At 37.2% G+C, this 22,543-nt stretch overlaps 1 pseudogene; it reads right to left on the bottom strand.

Annotated features, from left to right (window-relative positions):
• Positions 1–1,693: 1,693 nt before the first annotated feature.
• On the bottom strand, positions 1,694–16,149 carry LOC132101821 (membrane protein MLC1-like; annotated as a pseudogene).
• Positions 16,150–22,543: the final 6,394 nt, after the last annotated feature.

The following is a 22,543-nucleotide window of genomic DNA, read 5'->3' as shown; positions in this document are numbered from 1 at the left end:
TCCTTTCACAGCAGGTTTGATTAAACTCTCAAACGAGTTGATAGTAATTAAAAATTTGTCCTGCAAACTTAATGCAACATCATGCAGTAGTATCTTTTATCTTTTAACGTAAAACAGCTTTAGATATCATCTAGCTTTAACGACGATGCTGTATAACGACATTGTCCGACATATTGACTGACTGTGAATGTTTTGGAGCATTAAAGGTCATGCGGTGCACATCACTTACGCTTAGTCGAGGCGCTGTCCATCACTGGATCATCTGGCTAGGATGACACACAGCGGCTTAAAACATAGATATGCTAAAATACATTATACTATATACGGCATGAGTGAAAGTGTGACGGAGAGGACTGGGTTGCATTAAACCTCATCTTCATCTTCATGATGTCACATACCTGTCAGATTACTCGATTATACTGAGGAACACGCAGAGCCTGAATCCTATGCTCAAATCATCAACACCAGGAAAGATCTCACAACGTCCAACAGACCCCCCACCCCCCCCCAAAAAAAACAATGGACGCGGATGCTGAGACTTGTGCTTTAGTGGTGAGCATCCCCGGCGTCTGAAGAGTTAATCTGCAGTGCGGGCGAGCCGTTTCAGCGTGTATCCGGGCACACACACCGGTTTGTTCCGCCTCTCGCCATCCCTCTTACCCTCCCCAGACAAACATCACACACTTCTCCGGTTTACACCATCATCATCTCCACACAGACCTTCAAGAAGATACATTGTCGTGGATTGTTTGCCTTACACGAGACGTTATATTGCTAGTGTGCTTGTGTGGAAACGCGAGCCATACATTTGGCTTATTAAATAAAAGAAGACATTATGAAATCATAAAAATATGTATTAGATTCAACTTTTCCACCAGTATGGTCTGCTGCTGTCCTTTATTTACTGTACAATCAGTTTTGTTTTGCATTGTGCTTTGCATTAAAATACAGCAATAGGCTATTTCTTGCACAAGATTCTATTCTATTCTATTTATCTTATGTATTTTTTAATGTTACTGTAGGATGACTGAAACATGTAAAAATGTTTAGGTTACAGTGCACTAGCCTTTTTGTCATATTATAGACTTCTTTTTATTTTATAGTAAAATATACAGCTTACGTGCTAATGAATTTATTAATTCACCGCAAAAATAAAAATTCTGTCACCATTTACTTACTATCACTGTCCATACAATTTAAGGTCACTTAAATGGTTTGGTTGTCGACATTCTTCAAAATGTCTTATTGAGGGTGAATAAATTATGACAATTTTCATTATTGGATGAACTATCCCTTCAACTTCATCTAGAAGATTCAATGTACATATACTTCATACTGTACATATACATAAGAAGGGTTCAGATGCAAAAGCCTCTAAGTGCCGTCTGGAAATTTCATCTAAAATTTGTATTTTTCTCAGGCTCCTACATTTATGTTCCATTATTTCACTTTAATGGCAAATAACATATTCATTGCCACTGAAGTGAAATTACTGAACCTACAAATAGGAGCCTGATAAAAATTCTCATTTTAGAAGAAAATTTCAAACGGCATTTAGAGGCTCTTGCATCTGAATTCTATATTTTGCTGTATTTACTGTGTGTAAGCTATAGACTGCACTTGGTCTAAAACATGAGCAAACATACTTAGCTGTTGGGTCACTTTCTGGAATAAGTAATTCAAATTTCACGTAAACAATCTTTACAATTTTATTGATCAACAATAACATAACAAGATGTATATATTTATACAAAAATACAATCTAACAAAGTAAAAATGGTAGCATGTAAGTAATATGGTCAATTAAAGTGTTAGAATTATTGAAAGCATCATATATTAAGTCGCCTACTCTTCAAGCTTCTGACATGTGGGTTTTCTAGATAATGCATTTCAAGTGCTGTAGATTGTACATGCATGGTGTGTTCACCATTTATTTGCATATAAATTTGCTCAGCCATGCACTCATCACATATGATTCTAATTTCAACTGGTATGGTAGGCTTATATATTCATGATTGTGACATGAAGTTTTAGGATCTTTACAAAAGACTTTAAAAACCAACCACACATTTTGACCACTTTTTCTTACTAAATTGTCATTTAGTAATATGTTTGACAGACGTACACTATAACGTTCAAAAGTCTGGGGTCAGTTTGACTTGAAAATATTTTTGAAAGAACTCTCATGCTCAGCAAAGCTGCATTTATTTGATTAAAAAAAAGTAAAAACAGCAATATTATGAAATGTTATTACAGGTAAAAATAACAGCATTTTAAAAAAATATATATTTTAAAATGTGATTTATTCCTGTGATGACAAAGCTGAATTTTCAGCATCATTAGTCCAGTCTTCAGTGTCACATGATCCTTCATAAATAATTTTAATATGCTGATTTGGTGCTCAAGAAACATTTCTTATTATTATCATCAATGTTGCAAACAGCTGTGCTGCTTAATATTTTTTTAAGGATTTTTTGATGAAAAGAAAAAAAAAAACGCTTTTATTTGTAACATTTTTGTAACAATGTGAAAGTCTTTGTTTGATATCAGTTTAGTGCATCTTTGCTAAATAAAAGTATATTAAAAAAAAAAAAGTTTAATATCTTAGCCCCAAAATTTTGAATGGTAGTGTACTGTTCATTAATATGACAGGTCAGCTGACAACTATGACAGAAGTTTCATGATGATCCTTTTCCAGTTGACATTATCATACTCCATATTTGTACCTTCACTTTCTTTCTCTCTGTTTTTTCCTTCTGATGCCTGTATCTTTGGTCACTTGGCCATTTGGACCACCACTGCTTTCCATGCCTTCTCTCTGTCAAAATCCCTTAGTGTGCCATTTAACGTTTGTTGCTGTAAGAAAAGAATGAGATGGTAGAAACATCCTCCATGTGTGTTATGATGAATTCACAGAGGCGTAACAGCCATTCCACTGTGACTGTCTTTCATGCTACATTTTACATTGTACAGTAGTTTCTCACTTATTAGTCTCTCATGGCTAATATCTTTTGCACAGTCATACAAAACACTCACAGTACAACACACTTCCTGTACTCTTTAATTGACTTATCAGTTATTTCATAGTGTGTAGGTTTGTGTTTTTACCTCAGAGTGTTTTTTGTGTAGTGTGTCCCATTCAGTATGCAGCTGGCTCTTGTGGGAAGCACACTTTACTGTGGTGGCCAATGTTAGTACCGCCTGCACCAGCAGCAGTCCCATCGGGATAAGCAGCAGTATGTCATACGACTGCTGCACGTGCAACATACATTCACAAAATTAATAAGTTTTGAACATCCTTCAAATGTAGGGATAGTTCACCTAAAGATGAAATGCCATTCAAAACATGTATGAAGTTATTTTTGTTCTTTGGAATTGATTCAGCAGTTGCAATTGTTAACTAAAAAAAATGTTTTTGGTAACTGAAATAAAATGCAAATATTAGACAATAAGCTAAAAATATTTGTAAAATAATTTGTTTAAAAAAATTATAATAATTAAATTAATTGGCAACTAACTGAAACAAGATGAAGTACTTAAAATATATTAATGCTAAATAAAATTATTTAAAAAATGACACACCAATATTACTAAAACTAAAAAAAGTGAATTAAAAACTCAACACAAATTCAATTCATGCACCTCACGACTACAAAAAGATCAAACAATATTATGAAAGCACTAAAAGTCTTGTGAAACCATACAATAGTTTAATTATGAAACAGATACAATTTCAGCTGCAAAGCAGATCCAAAAAGTCAATAGAGTCGTTATTCAGCTCAATATTTTTATATGCTATTATTGTATTTATTAATATTTTAAATTAAATTGTATTTTTAGTTTTGTTTTTCTATATTGCTTTAATTTATTTTTTATTTCTGTAGGCCTAATTTCTGTGCTTCAACATATTTATATCAAATATATTTAAATTTCTAACATTTAGTTAAAACTTTTCGTTTCAGTTTTTAAGTTTAAGTTTTTATTAATATTAATATTTTAGTTCAGCTTTATTTAAATGTCTGAAAAGTTTTGGTTAATAATAACAACACCCAGGGGCGAAAATCTCATCTTAATGTTGGGGGGAGGGGGGGCAATAAACATAACATTTCTCACAAGCAAGTTTTGAAGGGGACACCAATAAAACAGACAAAATTGTACTTAAAGATATGTGTACAGAGAGGAAAGCCTTACTATTGCATGGAGAACGTTCCATTATCCTTCTTCTCAAAGTTTCTTTTTGGCTCAATGAAAAAGCTGACTAAATTTTATCTTGATATGCTCGCATTATGCTGAGCCATGCAGACTGAGTTGTGAATTTAGTTATTTTTTTTAATTTTTTTATTATTACTTATTTGGATAGAGCAGTATGTGCTGGTTCCTATGCCGTATGCACTTTCCTGTCTGGTCTATGTGTGAGTGCGTGTGTGTTTGTGTCTGTTGCTCTCCTTCTGCCTCTCTCTCCACCCATTTCACTTGTTATGTACCACAATTTGCGATGATGCTCTGTGTGCATTTTCACTGCCTGATTATACATATAGGCCTACTTATTCAGTTATTTTTTGATGAATTGTGCTAAAGGGATGTATGTTATTCACTTGAACATTAGGAGTTTGCCACCGAAATTGGATTTATTGAGAGCCTGGCTTACCTATAATAAACCCCATGTAATTACTCTATCTGAAACATGGCTAAACAGCAATATTTCTGATGACGAAATCAAACTTGACAATTATGTTGTATTTAGGAACGATAGAGGTTCAAGAGGTGGGGGCCTCTTAACATATATATCATCTAATCTGACTGCAGAACTTGTTCTTCCGAATGAGAATCCCCGACATTTTGAAGGCCTTTTCGTTAAAATTATTTTTCATGAAAATAAATGTTTAATCATTGGAAATATTTATAAACCTCCATCTGCACCAGCAGATATTTGTGGAAGATGCTTGGAGTTTTTTTTTATTACGAGTTTTTCGAGATTATCAACAAGCATGCTCCTTGTATATCAATTAAGGTCAAGGGTCGACATTTACCTTGGATCAAGGGTGAGGAACAAATGTAAAACCAAGACAAGAAATGCTAAAGCAAATTACTATAAGGATCACCTATTAACTGATTTTAAGAACCCGAAGAAATTTTGGAAGAGAATTAATGATATTACCAAAAAATCCACAAAAAGCTCTGCTATGCATATTAGAATAAATAATCAAACTGTGAGTGAACCCTTATTAATTGCAGAGGCATTCAGCCAGCACTTTTCTACAATTGGCAGCTCTCTGTCTGGCTACACGAGCGTTGGTCTTAAATCGACTCAGAATAGGCGTGGCGGCTCATTTTGTTTTAAAACGATCTTTCCAGTCGATGTTCAGCGGGTTATTGATAGTCTAAACTCTGGATGCAGTGCTGGTCCAGATGGTCTGGAACTTAAGTTCTTTAAACTTGCCTCTCATGTTTTGTCATTTCCATTGGCTGACTTATTTAATTTATCTTTCGCAACCTGTGAAACACCCAAATCATGGAAAAGTGCTAGACTAATCCCTCTTCATAAAGGAGGAGACACATCAGATACTAATAATTATAGACCAATTTCTATTATCAATAGTATAGCAAAAATATTCGAAAAACTAATATTTAATCAATTATCTACATATCTTATAGATCATAATATATTATCTCCACACCAATCAGGCTTTCGACCCTGCCATTCAACTACTACCGCTCTTTTAAAATTTACTAATGACATACTGTCCGCAGCTGACAGCAATATGCTTACGGGTGCTATTTTTATAGATCTTTCAAAAGCATTTGATATGGTTGATCACTATCTTCTTTTAGATAAAATGTATGCTATTGGTTTTTCCTCCAACTCTCTATTATTTTTTAACTAATTTTTTCATAATAGGAGTCAGTGTGTCTCCATCCTGGGAAGTCAATCAGATTTCAAGATCATTGATAAAGGTGTTCCTCAGGGCTCATCCTTAGGTCCGCTTTTGTTCTCAATCTTCATTAATGATCTTTCTCAAATCTGTTCTGACTGCCAAATTCATTTATATGCGGATGACACTGTATTATACTTTTCCAGTTCTGACATCTCACAAATTCAAAACTCTTTACAATTTGATTTCAATTTGGTTCAAAGATGGTTTTTGTCAAACAAGCTTCTCCTGAATAAGAGAAAATCATATAACATGTTGTTTTGCACTCGACCTGATCCTTCGTTGTTAACTAACTGGTCTATTACCCTTCTTGATGGAACAACTATAGACAAAATTGAAGAACTTAAATATCTAGGCCTCTGGCTTGATTCCCGGCTTTCCTTTAAATATCATATTAATACGATCACTAAGAAAATATCTGGTTGTCTGAAATCACTTTATCGTTCGGCTGATTGTTTTTCACAAGAAGTTCGGAAAAGAATGATAACACAACTAATATTCCCAATATTGGACTATGCTGACGTGATCTATGGTAACACCTCTGAAACTAATCTCAGTCCTCTTAACGTATTATATAATAGTCTATGTAGATTTGTGCTCAGGTGTCCTTATAGAACCCATCACTGTTTAATGTATGAGTCCTTGAACTGGCCTGCACCGAAGTACAGAAGGCAACTCCACTGGTTAACACTCATTTTCAAATGTTTCTATTTTAATTTCCCATCATATCTGAAAGACCATTTAATCCCTCTCAGCTCTCAATACAGCCTCAGGCACATGGGTCAACTGTTTCTAGTTACTCCTAGAATCAGTAAAGAAATTGGTCGTCGTGCTTTTAAATTCAAAGCTCCATCAGATTGGAATAATCTTCCTTCCTCTCTTAGGTCGATTACTTCTTTTCATATTTTCAAATCATCTTTAATTACCCATTTTCAAACATCCTGTTCTTGTTTCTGAACTGTTTTAAGACTCATATTACTCACGGTCCAGTGTATTGTATATATGTGTGTATTTTTGTATAAATATGTATTGCATATTTTACCTGTGCATGCAAGCTGCTGTATTCATAAGGGGTGTATAGTATGCTTATGTGTGCAAATGTCAATTTCTATTTTTCGCAGAGGGATTTATTTTATTTTATTTTGTGTTTTTGTATCTCAGTATTTTTATTATATTTTTTTATCATACCATATCTGTGCAAAGTTTGTGAAATACTGGCTGGGAGGTGCTAGTTTCGGGGAGCATTGTTGGAGTGTGCGTGGGTATGTGAATGAGTGTGTGTCTTTGTGTTTATGAGTTTGGAATTATCTTTAATACTTACTCTTTATTATTATTTTGTATTGTTTATCATTATTGTTAGGACCCCCTCGAAAATGAGATGGCACATCTCAAGGGGCTATCCTTGAAATAAATAAAGAAATAAAGAAAGAAATTGATGAAAACATTCTTCAAAACAATTTTTTTGCTGCAATGTTTTTGAAGTTGTTTACACAATCAAGCCACCAAAATACAATGGAATTTGAACTTAACTTCAACTTTTATTTATTTATATCATCATTTAAATCACATTTGTTATGCTAATATCTGGAGAACAACTGCACTCTTAGTATGATGTTATTGTCACGGTTCTTAGATATATGGTGTCATCTTGTTGTCTGTGTGTAGGTTGCGGGGTGTATCACCTGATTGTTCTGTGTGGGCGTCGCCGCTGATTATTGATCAGCGGCAGCTGTGGCTTATTACATCTTGCTTATATTAACGCCTTGTCCTTCGTCTCATGTTTGTCAGATCGTTGGTTGGAGTCCTGGTGTTTATTCGTGTCTCTCGTGTTGTTGTTCCTGCTCAGGATTTCTCGTCGCTGTTTCCTGTTGCCTGTCTGTTCCTGTGGATATTAGTTCTGGAATTCCTCGTTCATCTCTTCAGCCACGGCTACTTCACGGACTCCACTCACCACGGACACCATCGCCCATCAAGGTCCCTGTGTTGCCATGTCTCCTGCTGCTTATTTGTCTTGTCATTTCTTGAACATCTGACTTAATCAGCGGAAAGCTCTATTAAAGGAGATATTAACTTGCATTTGCATCCAGTCTTCTTTTCCGTGACAGAACGATCTGACCATCATCATGGATGCAGCGAGTTCAGTGGCTCTCACCGATTTCATCAGCCACAGCATAACTCGAATGGTTTAGCAGCAGGAGAGCATCTCTTCCACCGGACGCGCCGTCCAGGCGCTGGTAACACAGGTGTCCGAGCTCTCCCAACAGATGCAACAACTTCGCACTCCCACTGCACCAGCCCCGCCGACCGTTTCACCACCGCCTTCAGAACAACGGGACATCTCGGAGCCCCGCCTCCCCGTGCCACAGACGTATTCCGGTGAGCCTGACTTTTGTAGAGCATTCCTCAACAAGTGTTCTCTTCACTTCACTTTACAGCCCCGTACGTTCGAGAGGGAGGAGTCCAAAGTAGCATTCGTGCTCACGCTACTCACGGGGAGGGCGGTGCTGTGGGGAACGGCGGTTTGGGAGAACCGTGATCCTTGCTGCTCCTCGTTCACGGCACTCGCCGCCGAGATGAGGAGGGTGTTCGACCATGCGGTGGCGGGCAAGGAGGCCGCCCGGAAACTCACCGCACTCAAACAAGGCAACCGCACGGTCGCTGATTATGCCATCGAGTTCCGCACCCTCGCGGCGGAGTGTCGGTGGAACGAGGAGGCGCAGTGGGACGTTTTCCTGCATGGGCTGGCTGATCGCGTCCACCGTGAAATCTACACCCTGGACTTACCTGAGACTTTTAATGGCCTGGTAGAGCTGGCATTACGTGTGGATTCACCCCTTCAACGAGTGGAGGCTATGGAGGAGTCTGGAGAACGATGCAGCGGTCTTCGAGCCAGTCCGGTGGATGCGGTCAGCCCAGCATCCGATCCCGAGCCCATGCAGGTGGGGAGAGCATGGCTTTCCCGGGAGGAGAGGGAACGGCAGAGGTCCCTTGGCCTTTGCCTCTACTGTGGAACGTCTGGTCATCTCGTTAGAAACTGCCCGGTAAAAGACCAGGCCCGATAGTAAACTCGAGGCTACTATCGGGCGGGATCTCTGCCGAGAAGTCCTCACCATCTACCCTCCTTCCGGTAAGACTGAGATGGGCCACCAACGACGTCACCTGCAGTGCACTTCTGGATTCTGGGGCCGAGGGCAATTTCATGGATTACAACTTCGCTCAGCAACATGGCATCTCCACTTCCTCCCTCGAGCACCCCATCTCCGTCAGCGCACTCAATGGACAGTCACTACCTACTCTCTCACACATCATGGATTTCATCACACTCATCACCTCTGGTAATCACTCCGAAGAGACTCAGTTCCTTCTCATGGACTCACCTCACGCTCCCATCGTCCTGGGCCACCCCTGGCTCAGGAAGCACAATCCCCGCATTAACTGGATTCTGGGAACTGTCACTGAGTGGAGCACCCGTTGTCATAAGTCTTGTCTTTTGTCTGCTTGTTCCACGGTGTCTGTTTCTGTTTTGCAGGATGAGACCTGAAGGAGGTGTTCAGTAAGTCCCGGGCTGCTTCTCTCCCTCCACATCGTCCCTACGATTGTGCTATAGACCTAGTGCCGGGTAAGTCTCCGCCTAAGGGCAAATTATACTCTTTGTCTGTTCCCGAGAGGGAGGCCATGGAGAAACACATTTCTGATTCTCTGGCAGCCAAGATCATTCGCCCTTCCTCTTCTCAAGGTTCCTTGCGACCTTGTATTGATTACCGGGGGCTGAACAACATCACGGTTAAGAATACCTATCCTTTGCCGTTGATGTCTTCGGCCTTCGAGAGGTTGCAAGGAGCATCCGTCTTCACTAAATTGGACTTGCGTAATGCTTATCATTTGGTCCGCATCAGGGTGGGAGATGAGTGGAAGACCGCTTTCAACACCCCCAGAGGGCACTTTAAATACTTGGTTATGCCCTTCGGGCTTTCCAACTCGCCTGCGGTCTTCCAAGCACTCGTCAATGATGTGTTGAGAGACATGGTTGATCAGTTCATATATGTCTACCTGGATGACATATTGATATTTTCTTCGTCTCTCCAGGAACATGGTCAACACGTCAGACGAGTGCTTCAGCAGCTGTTAGAGAGTGGTCTTTTTGTCAAGTTGGAGAAATGCGAATTCCATGCACAATCTGTTTCCTTCCTAGGGTACATCGTCTCGTCTGAGGGAATTCGCATGGATCCTGACAAGGTTAAGACTGTGGTGGATTGGCCAAGTCCAGATTCCCGTAAGGCCCTACAGCGGTTTCTGGGGTTCGCCAATTTCTACCGGCGTTTTGTTTGCAACTTCAGCCAACTAGCCGCGCCTCTGACTGCCTTGACCTCACCCAGAACGGCCTTCAGGTGGTCAGATGCAGCCGATTGTATCACCTGATTGTTCTGTGTGGGCATCGCCGCTGATTACTGATCAGCGGCAGCTGTGGCTTATTACATCTTGCTTTTATTAACGCCTTGTCCTTCGTCTCATGTTTGTCAGATCGTTGGTTGGAGTCCTGGTGTTTGTTCGTGTCTCTCGTGTTGTTGTTCCTGCTCAGGATTTCTCGTCGCTGTTTCCTGTTGCCTGTCTGTTCCTGTGGATATTAGTTCTGGAATTCCTTGTTCATCTCTTCAGCCACGGTTACTTCACAGACTCCACTAACTACGGACACCATCGCCCATCAAGGTCCCTGTGTTGCGATCTCTCCTGCTGCTTATTTGTCTTGTCATTTCTTGAACATCTGACTTAATCAGCGGAAAGCTCTATTAAAGGAGATATTAACTTGCATTTGCATCCAGTCTTCTTTTCCGTGACAGTTATATTAGATTAACTATATAAAATGAAATAAACCGACCAGTGGAGGCTAGTGAATTTTAAAATAGAGGAGGCAAACTAATTGTATTGGTCTGGGGATCCCTGCCAATTGTTATTATTATTATTATTTGCTTAACCACTTTAAAATGGCTTTTTGGCGGCTTTTAGTCAGAAACCGTAAAGAAAATATATTCAATATCGCTACTCATTATAAATACTTGGTAAATTATCAGCCCAGCCGCTCCGGGAGAAACCATACACTGTATAAAAACAGGTTCAAACTAATATCATCTAATTTATGTCTCTATGATGGTAGGTTGATATTCCAGAAGGAAGGCTATATAGCGTCCTCTATGATGTTACTTTTCTCAGCACTCCTCAGCGCTGAAAGTGAACACTCGATGCTGATTGGTTCCCCTGGCCTCCCCCTCCCCTTCTCTTTCACTTGGCGGTTGTAATTACATAAGCAGATTCGCGATAGAAAAGCGGAACTTTCATGTAATGCTATTACAACTGTGAAATTACAAACAAAAATATATTGATTCTGAGACATGAACTGAAATGAATAGTGAATTTTATTAACATTAAATCTTCCTCATTTTCACCTCAAAATTTGGGGGAAACTGTGCCCCCCCGCCACTGAAACCGACTAAATAGTGAACGCGGGAAAATCTAAATGCGCACCCGTCTAATCTAACGTACAAGACTTGTATAGAGCTCGGGCGTAGATGTTATGGAATGGTGCATTGTGGGTAACGGCGGCCATTTTAGAGGCAACGAAGGCCAGTTTGTAAAAAGATAATAGCCGGTCTCCAGAAAAAGTTATAGAACGTGACAAAAAAAGTTGCCTATACCTATAAGGACAAACTTAATAATGAAGCCAAACAATGCTACTTAAAAAAAGAGGTTGTAGGCGGAATCGATCCCTATGAACACATGAAAGTTTACCAGCCTCAGTTTTCCAGATAATTTCTCCTACCGGGTCTATGAAGTGAGCGCTTACACCTCCGATCAATTAAAAAATTTAAAGTCACTGGAGGCTCACCTGCAGTTCACCAATGGATCTGCAAATTTAACGTGGAGAAAACAATCGTTCTCACTAAGGAAATGTTAACATTAACCAAGCATCAGTGGTGACACACACACACACACACACACACTTCTCAGATTCTGCGAGCTATGAAGCTTATGCCGGTTTGTTACACTTCAGGAGTAATTACTCACCTATCATACGTGCAAAACGGTAGGTTTTCATTCGGTAGTTCTGTAATCCGGTATAATATTGACGAACATTCACCTCAGACACAACCCACCGTTCACCAAAACAAGACGCTTAACTTCCTATTTTGAAGTTCGTTCCAGTTTTTTTATTTTTTAAACAAGTTGTTCAAATTTGTAAATACAGTCAGCACAAAAATATCAAAAAGCAAATTAAGTTCTGGATTGGGTCAAAAGAAAATTTTTAAACAAAAAATACAGACACTAAACTGACTCCCTTACTGGCCAATAACGTAATGTGTGTGTGTCTGAGTGTGTGTGAGAGAGAGAGAGACACCATACACAACATGTCTCATCATAACTATGTATTATAATATTATCGAAGGTGATGGTTTTCCTCCGTATAGCGGCGACCAGTGTTGGGGAAAGTTACTTTTAAAAGTAATGCCTTACAATATTGCGTTACTCCCTAAAAAAGTAACTAAATACGTTACTTAGTTACTTTTTATGGAACGGAATGTGTTACATTACTTTTGCGTTACTTTCACGTTACTTTTTAAATATTAGCAGGGCTTGATTGTTTTTAATATAAGAAGTTCTATTTATAGCAAATGTAAAAGCCCTTTCACACCAAAAAGTGTAATGAATAAACCTCAGGCTGAAGGAAAAGTAAATTCACGTCTGTACAGTAGAACACAGGAGAAGAAGGTACAACACTCTTCAGCAATAAAAAAAAAACAATGAAGCACAATTGTTAGTTTATCTAAAGTAATTTTTTAATTATTAGTATGGTTGAACTGGATCATTAAAGGTCAGCAGCAAAGACACTGTTAATAAAATTGGAATAGATACATTTGTGTTATTTAATATATTTAGTTATTGCAGGTTTGCGTCATATTCTGAGTTTGCATTTCACTGTTTTGATTAATTTTGATGAATACTAAATCTGTTTTGTTTTTTTGTGAGTGGGATGAATTAATGCACATTCACATTTAGTCTAGAACTACAGTAACATGTTCACACAGCGCACACAATGACTCCATACTTCCGATTTCTCCCAATATGGGAACAGGATGCTTGTCAGTCAAAAAATGGGAATACAAAGTAACTCAATGCGTTAAAAAGCAATGCGTTACTTTACTAGTTACTTGAAAAGTAATCTGTTTACGTAACTCGCATTACTTGTAATGCATTACCCCCAACACTGGCGGCGACCCAAGCCATCTGACGCCTCTTGGTGATTTCAGACACCTTCTGTTTTTTTTCCAAGTAGGAAAATGTTGAAAACTAATATGATTCACGAGGCGTTTGCCCTGCCAATCATGAGACCGATTACAGCAGTTCTGAAACATTTTCCCAAAAATAATTAAAATTAATGACCAACTGACCAACGTTACCTAATGCCTACTATACAGTACATCTACTTCCGTACCACGATTCCCACAATGCATTGCAACGTGACGTATGGGTGTGTGTAAGACGTTATTAAACAAGCTAGGTAAACGCCTGTTATAATCGCTAACAGCGCAGACTACATCGGTGACAAAAGTACACAATAATATACGTTGTTTTCTCGCACCGGACTGTCTGTGTGTGTGACGGTCACGGTGGTGGTGAGGTAAAAGGGGAGCACGCTGTGGACCAAAGCACTGTGAGGCAAAGCAGGGGGAGCTCGAGATGTTTAAAACTTTTTTTGTTGTTGCTCAGTTTGCATTTTTATTGTTTTACTACTTACACAATTAGTTTAACTATTTATCATTATATTATTTACAATACACATATTTCAATTATATTTTAGGGGGGGACAGCCCTCAGATAGGGGGGTCCGGACCCCCCCGACCCCCCCTCAATTTTCCGCCTATGACAACACCGCATGTGGATATGAAAAATTTCATTTTTGGGTGTGTGATCCCTTTAAGGGGTCAGAAAAGGTCAAAATCTGACATATTGGAACTAATTTGATTTGATTGGTGTGGTGCACAGAAATGACTCACCTTTGCTAATGGCACTTCATGCAGAAAGATTTCAATAAAATTAAAAGAGTTGGAAAAAAATCCAGAAGCTGAGAAAAGCAGTGGTGAGGTCACACTACTTATAGCAATCAGCATTTCCATCTACATCAGTAAAATTGAGAGGCGGGAAAAAAAGAAGGCGAGAGACAGTATTTAGAGAGAATCACTCTATGGAGAAGGCAGAAAGACAGCTAAATGAATGAGAATGCTAAATGTCCTCTAGGGACATTCGATTACACTGCTTTATTGCTGGAGAGACCCTGATGGTGACTCACCAGACTATTGCTGGGATATTCTGCCACCACATGGCTGGCAATGGCACTGGGGAAACACTGCAGAGGTATCACACACACAAACAATGACTGACAGTGACAGAAAGATATGGCTCTGGAAGGAGAGCTCCCAAATTCAGAGCAATAATTCCTCCAAATACAGCATAGATGCCCACTATAACCTCAATTACCTGCAGCAGAGAAAGAGCGGCAGATCTATAGTGAAAATCGTGCTGATATACAGTGCAAACACACACATACACACAATCTCATTTGTAAGTGACTCACGGCGTAAGCCTTGAGAAGACGAGTGAGGAAGGAAGCTGGGGTCACAACCACAGGGCCATCAGACACTGGCTGGAGGAATGAGATGGATGATAGCAATGAGGAAAAGAAAAAGAGCAGAGAGACATGAGCACAAGGGAGAGCATATAAAATGTAAATCATATAAGCTAGAGACAAACACATTTAGTCATAGATATATCACATGGTGATAAAATCCTGATGGCTGGGACTCAGCATAAAAGGATTTTGCAATCATTTAGCAAATTGAAATAAATCTAAAATAAACTAAAATATAAATATTAGATAGAAAATTAAAAAAGTGATTAGAATGTGTCCTTGGCAACTAACTTATTAAACTTATTTAAACTAAATTAAAGTACTGTAATCATAAGTGCTATCAAACGATTAATCACATCCAAAATAAAATATTTTATTTACATAATATATGTGAGTATACTGTGTATATTTATTATGTAAACACGTGCATATGTATATATTTAAGAAAAATATGCTGTTTATATATTAAATCTATTTATATATAATATGAATACATACATTTATGTACATGTAAATATTTTTTAAATATATACTGTATGTTTGTGTATTTATATACACATAATAAATATACACAGACAGAATACATACATATATTATGTACACAAAAACTTTTATTTTGGATGTGATTAATCGCGATTAATCATTTGACTGCACTAGTTACTATTGAAATTAAAATGAAAATAATAAATTAAAGTTATCAAAAAATGACAAGCATACATTATATTGCATTATTAAGATTTTTTAAATGACATTTTACTGCATGTCTCATGCACGGTCGGTTGTTAAAAAACAGCAAGATATTACATGCAAAAATTGACAAATTATATTAGAAATCAAAATTTCCACCAAACACTCAAAATTCATTATGAAAGATCTAAGAAAATTATTTGTTAATTAATATATAATATATAATAATATATAATATATAATAATTAATATATATATATATATATATATATATATATATATATATATATATAATGTATTTATTTATTTACTGACATATGCCAAAATAATTGTAATATTGCAGGCAGCCTATACACATAAATATTTCACTCTCTCTCACACACATACACACACACCTTTGCATGGCTGCAGCAGTCGCCTGCTGAGCGTGCTGACAGGATAACAGTACTGGCCGTAAGCACTTCCAGCACAATAAGCAGGAGCAGGTTAAAGTTAATCTTTAAGATGACAGACAGCAGTAACTGTTTTAATAGCATAGATGTTTTATGTGCACATTATAGCTTAGTGTCTGAGCATTATGTACAAGCATGTGTATAAGAATGCAGTGTACTTATAAATGACCATATTATTTCCATCAGATCCTTTAAAATGATCTATGCTTTTATATTGTTATATAATATAATATAATACACTACACTATTTAATTTTGATGTTGCCACAGGAAGGACATTTTTCGGATCAATGAGAAACATTTCAGGGTATTAAAGTTGTGATGTTCTAACATTGATGGCTGAGGGACTAATGGCGAAGTTTACATCCGAACCACACCAGACACCAGACAAATTTCATTTCCTTTTTTTAATATTTGAGCTACTGAAAACTATATTAAAGCACCACCAGTTTTAGTTAGATACTCTCCATGATTAAGATACTAGACACAGTTGATTTATCTGTATTTACTGAAAAATATCCTTTCACTTACTGCAACTTGTCTGTTCTTGGCAATAGCAAAGCTCACCACTGCAGCTGGTATACTCTACAAACCAGAAGCAAAACATATGAATATCAAACTGACCAGTGGCCTCATCCACGAGCATATAAGTCCTTCAGGACAAACACTCACAGATCCAGCAGTTCAACGCAGGTAGTCCATTGCACCTGGAAACACATTACCCATGTAGAGGGAGAAAGTTGCCGCTATCAGCAAGCTGCTCTAGGGGTCAAATACAGATGAACACACTCAAACCCTCAGAAAATCAGTGTGTTAAAGGAATATTTTACTAAAACTTCAACAATTTGAAGTTTAAGACATGCAGCTTTACACTTCACAAGACATTAATTGACGGACTGCAGTCATGTGGAATACTTGCGGATTATTGTGATGTATTTATCAACTGTTTGAACTCTCTTTATGACGGAATCCATTCACTGCAGAGGATCCATTGGTGAGATAATGCAATGCAATATCAAATAATGGAATGCTTAACTTATCTAAATTTGTTCTGATAAAGAAACAAACTCATCTACATATTGGATGGCCTGAGAGTGAGTACATTTTAGCAAATTTAAAATTTTCTTTTAAGTCTTTTAGCTAAAGGAGTGAAAATCTGGTGAACCAAAGCTCTTACCCCTATGACGCTGTAAAGCCAGACTCTGTAGCTATAGTAGGGATGTAATGGCCCAGGCTGATCTAACTGCAGGTCACTGGCCCTGACATCCACCGTGTAGCTGTCACTTTCCAACCTCTCCTGCTCCAGATGCCTACTCAGCGTTCCTACCCCACTGTTTCACTCCGGGGTGGACATCTGGGCATAGCTGAACACTTCCTGAGCTGATGCCTCCTCTCGTTGCATCCTAATATCCATGACCCCTAAAGATCCAATTCATATAAATCACATTTATTGACTAGGTGAGAAAAAAATGCACAGACTGCAGACATTTAGAGAAGGAGATAAAGAATATAGCTTATGCACTATTGACAGATTGCTATATGATCATTTTAATGACACTTAGACTTACCTCAGTTCTCCAAGGTCTGTAAATGAAATGCAACACATTATACCTGTTACTTCTTTCAGTGCTTTTGAAGATCATTCAATCATAACATATCTTGTGTATTCCCAGGGAATGCATGAACTGATAAAATGTAATGTGTCAATGTAAATCTAACAGTGTTAAAATATGTTAATTATACATCTAAAATTATAGCACATCTAAAAATGTTATACAGTATTCAGTGTTGTGCTTAACAGTATCATTTAGAAATGTTAATATCATACATAGTCTTGATATTAATGATAACAATATGTTTATATTCTCTCCCCAATATTTTGCTAACATAAAAAAATGCCAGACTGAAGATTACCTTTTAGTGTCTTGCTTCATTTAATAAATGTACATAAAAATGTCCTTATTTAGGCACAGCTGAGAAAACATATGGGCAATAAAACAATGGCTTTACAGTGACATAACCACAACCCGCTGTGTTTTACGCTCAAGCTTTTGAGCACAATTTAGAAAGAGCAGGGTCTTGAAGGTGCTTCAAGAACACAATAGTGTGCTATAAACACCATTTTCTTCTTTGCACTGATAAAATCATCATACAAGACCTATGAGCTCCCGGTGCTACATTCCACTAATAACTACCAATATATCGGTATCCAGGGGGAAAAAAGGTATATTTTTGGTCAACAATAAAGAAACAGAGCGCAATCAAACTGCTCCCTCTTGAAAACCCACACGCACAATGAATATAAAGCACTTTCACGGTATTACGTAAACAGCCACAGGAACACAGAGCAATAAAGAGGATTCATTGCAGGGATAATGCATGAAGGCAATGATTCATAAAAAAAGTTTGAAACACACCAACCCCTCCCTCAACCTCTTCTCCTCAACTTCATTCTGAGCCTCACTTCCTTTCCTCCATTCATTCATCTTATCTCTCCAGCCCTCTTTATCTTAATCTCTGCTTCCCACTCACCTGCCTCCAGCTTCAAGACACCGTTTATTTCAGCTTGGCCCACCTGTTCCCCTGTTCCTGTGGAAGTCTAAGGTTTTAGTTGTACTTTATCTTTGTCTTCTTCCTCTTGTTCCTCTCTCCTCTCTCTCTGTCTCCTCCACTCCAAGTCTATAAAAAACTTTTGGAATGCTTCAAAGCCTGGAACAGAAAGTTGAGAGTGTTGCCCTGCCAGCTAGTTTTAGCCAGTGAAAGCAAATGGAGAGGAGAGATGGGGCTCAGATCAGTGGCAGCTGAGACCAGAGCCTCTTACGACTCTGTTCAACTCAATGAGAGAACTCACACATAAATCAACACCCCCTCGCTGCCACACACACAAAAACACACACAGAAAGAATGCACACAACCTAGAATGAGTTTTCCCATGTACACATAATTGGGCTCCAACAAATGTTTCTTTTCTTCATGCATGTGATTACATTCCAAACCAAAAAAAAATTTGTGTGTGTTTTTTAAAGAAGTCTCATTGCTCAGCAAGGCTGCATTTATTTTCTGAAATATTTTCAGTAATATTGTCAAACATTACAATCTAATAATTGTTTTCACTTTTAATATATTATAAAATTACATTTATTTCTGTGTTGGCAAAGCAGCTTTTGTCTTCAGTGTAACATTATTTACACCAAAATCATTCTAATACGCTGTTTTGGTACTTAAAAATGTATGTATATTATTATTAATGCTGAAAACAGTTTCTGCTTAATGTTTTTGTAAAAACTGTGATGTATTTTTCAGGATTATTTGATGAAATAGAAATTTCAAAAGAACAGCATTTATTTGAAACGGAAAACATTTTAGATCAATTCAAAATGCTGAATAAATATTAATTTATTTTTTAAATCATACTTACCCCAAAACATTTCAATGGTAGTGTATCACAGTTTCCACAAAAATATTAAGAAGCAAAATAATAATATTCAGCATTTATAATAATAATAAATGTTACCAAATCAGCATACTAGAATGATTTCTGAAAAATCATGTTGCACTGAAGATTGAAATAATGACTGCTGAAAATGCAGCTTTGCCATCACAAGAATAAATGTAATTTTAAAATGTATTAAACAGAAAACAGTTATTTAAAATTGTAATAATATCTCATATTATTACTGCATTTAGTGTACTTGTTATCAAACAAATGAGGCTTTGATAAGGATAAGATACTTATTACAAAAACTATCAAAAAAGTTTAAACTGGTAGAGTATGTAAACAAACAAGATACACACAGTTCTGGTTGCATAACAAGTTAAAAGCTGTGCAGTCCTGCACTCCGCTCCTGACTCCTCCCACCTGGGCCTCCGTTTTACTGGAGTGAAAAAAACAAACCAGAGATTTGGGATGTCCCACAGGGCTTCTGAAGTTTGTAACCAGTGGGTTCATAAACAGGGTCTTTAATCCTAGCACATTTGAGAAGATTCAAGCGTTTTATCACATGCCTTTGAAGCGATTGAATCCAGTCTATTTCATATCAGCATCATTAATCATAAATGCAACTGTGTGGATTACCATATTTTGGTCTATGGGTATAAAAGAGATAAATAAGAGGCGAGTGAGCGTATGTGTAAAAATGCTCATCCACATCAATGCTACTGTTCAAAAGTGTCCTTGAAAGGCAGTATCCATGGATACCTTTTAAACAGCCCCCTTCCAATGGCTGGCCACCACACTTCACTGCCCTCTGAATATGCTCCACACAAAGATCACATGCTCATGTGGACACACACACACACACACGCGCGCGCGCGCACAAACACACACACTCCAGGCATGCCAAGCCACTGAAATCCCTGCAGATGCGTTATTGATTCACTATAACTCAGCTTTCAATAGTCATTTTAGGGGTTTATGAGGCAAGTAGAAAACGTCTAAAGTTTGTGAGCTGTAGCATAGAGAAACTTAATGTGTTTCTTTTTATTTACACGTAAATCATGAAGAAAATCTCTTCATAGGGTCCTGATGGGAAAGCTCAGTAGCTCACACACCATAAATGCCCAGTGGTCCTAAAGGAGGGTGTCAAACAGCTGTAATAGTTCTGGCTATCCTGAAAAATACATTCATTTTGGGATAAAATCTGGTAGCCTACTGGATGCTGAAAGAAGCACACATATAAAGAGTTTCACTCCGATTACCTTCACAGGAATTAATTGCACGTTATTTTTTTTATTTTTTTTTTTAATGCGATGAAGATTGCAGTCGTCAGTTGCCTAATAAAAGTTATTTAATGCATACAGAGTGACAATTATTGTCATAGGTGCTGCCATAATATCACATGATAAGTAGAAAATTACTCACTCAATCGCCATTTTGAACCGGTTCTTTTCAGTGAACCAGTTAGCGTCCAGAGCCAGACCTTGGTTACTGTACAGTATGTTTGCTTTCTGAGAACTATAACACGAATCGAAGTCATTGACGGGCAAGTTCGATTCACTGCCTCACGAATCTTTGAAACCTTATTATACGAATCTTGTGTTTTGAATCAGCGCTTCGGAGCACGTATCAGCCACAGCTTCATTTCAGCATAAAAAAGTTTTTTAAATTCTGACTGTAAAAGTTCTGTTACACATTTTTTTGGTACATAACAAGGGTTACAAATGAATAAAGACTAGATTTTATCTGGTAGATTTAATGACATTTTAAACATAATATTTTGCAGATTACCTACTTTTGAAACTCTTGTGCTGCTATTTGTAGAACGTCACTGAACGTTATTGCTGTTTTTAATACATTTAAAGAGATTTAAGCAGTCTTAAGCTTGCAGCTTGCAGTCGTTTTGAAACAATTATTTCGCAAAGCATATGATAATTTTGTTTCTTTGTTTGTTATTTAACATTTGACAGTCTACTGTATATTACAACATTCTATTCATTCGACATAAATAGAGAAGATGGCGTAAAACATGAAAAATTCCCTCTTTGAAGTACAGTAAATACGCTCTTAGAAATCATTTAAAATCTAGGGCTTTGGATAAAATTAAATCTTGAATTCACAGGTCACCCCTGGACATAGTAGACTGCAAACTTTGAGTCCAGATGCTTCACCAATGTGCAACTACTTCCCACATAAAAGGACAATGCTTCTCTTGTTTCTTTCCTTTCTTTTCTCTTTTCTGACCCATATCCTTGGCTTTTTCATTGCAACCCTTCATGCTTTCCTCCTCCCCTGCCCTTCTCCCTCTTTAGCATCTGTTGTGCCTGTAAACATTGTCTGGTTTGCTGAGATTTAGTCTTCTTTAACACAGTACAAACAACTTGAGGACTAAGTTGCACTCCAAAGTTACAAAAAAGGTTTCTCAAAAAGCAAAAGAAAACTCAGCGCTGCTGAATCAGCTAATAAACAGCATTAAAATTCAGCAAGCAGCATTACAATTTATTAAGCTCAGTGGTTCTCAGCTGGTAAGTCGTGTCTGCGGGTCACAGGTCTACTCTGACTGTGGACAGCAGAGGGGGAAAATATAAAGCAATAAAATGCAACCAGCCTTATAGTCATAGGTAAAATAACTAAATAAATTGGCGTATTATATTTTAAAATGTATAGAACAAATTGTTACATATGTTGGATATTTTGCATCTTAATTTAATATAGAATAACAAAATAAATATATCCATAAAATTTCAAAAGGTATATGAGGAAATGCTTTATATTAATTTTAATAAATGATCATTTATTAATAAAATAAATAGGCTTAATAAATTTAAATGAAAGAAAATGCTTTATTTATTTATTTTACATTTTATCTTTATTAATTTAACACATTATAATAACAAAATAAACATATTACATTTCAAACATTAATACACCTTTTCTTACATTTTATCTTATGTGTTTAAGAAATCAAACTCTCTTTTTTTTTTACTAATTTAAGAAATGACAGTAACAATAAATAGGGTCATTAACTTTCAAAATGTAGGAGAAAATGCTTTACTACTTAACATTTTAGATTTTTATTATAATGATCATATCTTTAAAAAGATCAAATAAATAGGCTTATTTATTTTAATGGCTAAATACATTTTATTGATTGCATAGAGCATCGAACCAATGCAATTCAGTATTAATTAAACTGTCCGTTATTCTGTTCAGCCTATTTTGTGCGCTAAACAGTTGTGGTTTGGGTCACCACTTGATGTCTGTAAAAATGTACTGTAAAATCATTTTGCAAACAAAATGATGAACCTCAAGCTTACGAAAAAACCCAGACTATGAAAAATGAGGAGAAGCATGAG

The sequence above is a fragment of the Carassius carassius genome, chromosome 23 (genome assembly GCF_963082965.1).
Source record: "Carassius carassius chromosome 23, fCarCar2.1, whole genome shotgun sequence".
NCBI classification, from domain to species: Eukaryota; Metazoa; Chordata; class Actinopteri; order Cypriniformes; family Cyprinidae; genus Carassius; species Carassius carassius.
The sequence above is the reverse complement of the archived record's forward strand: the minus strand, read 5'-3'. Positions and strand labels throughout refer to the sequence as shown.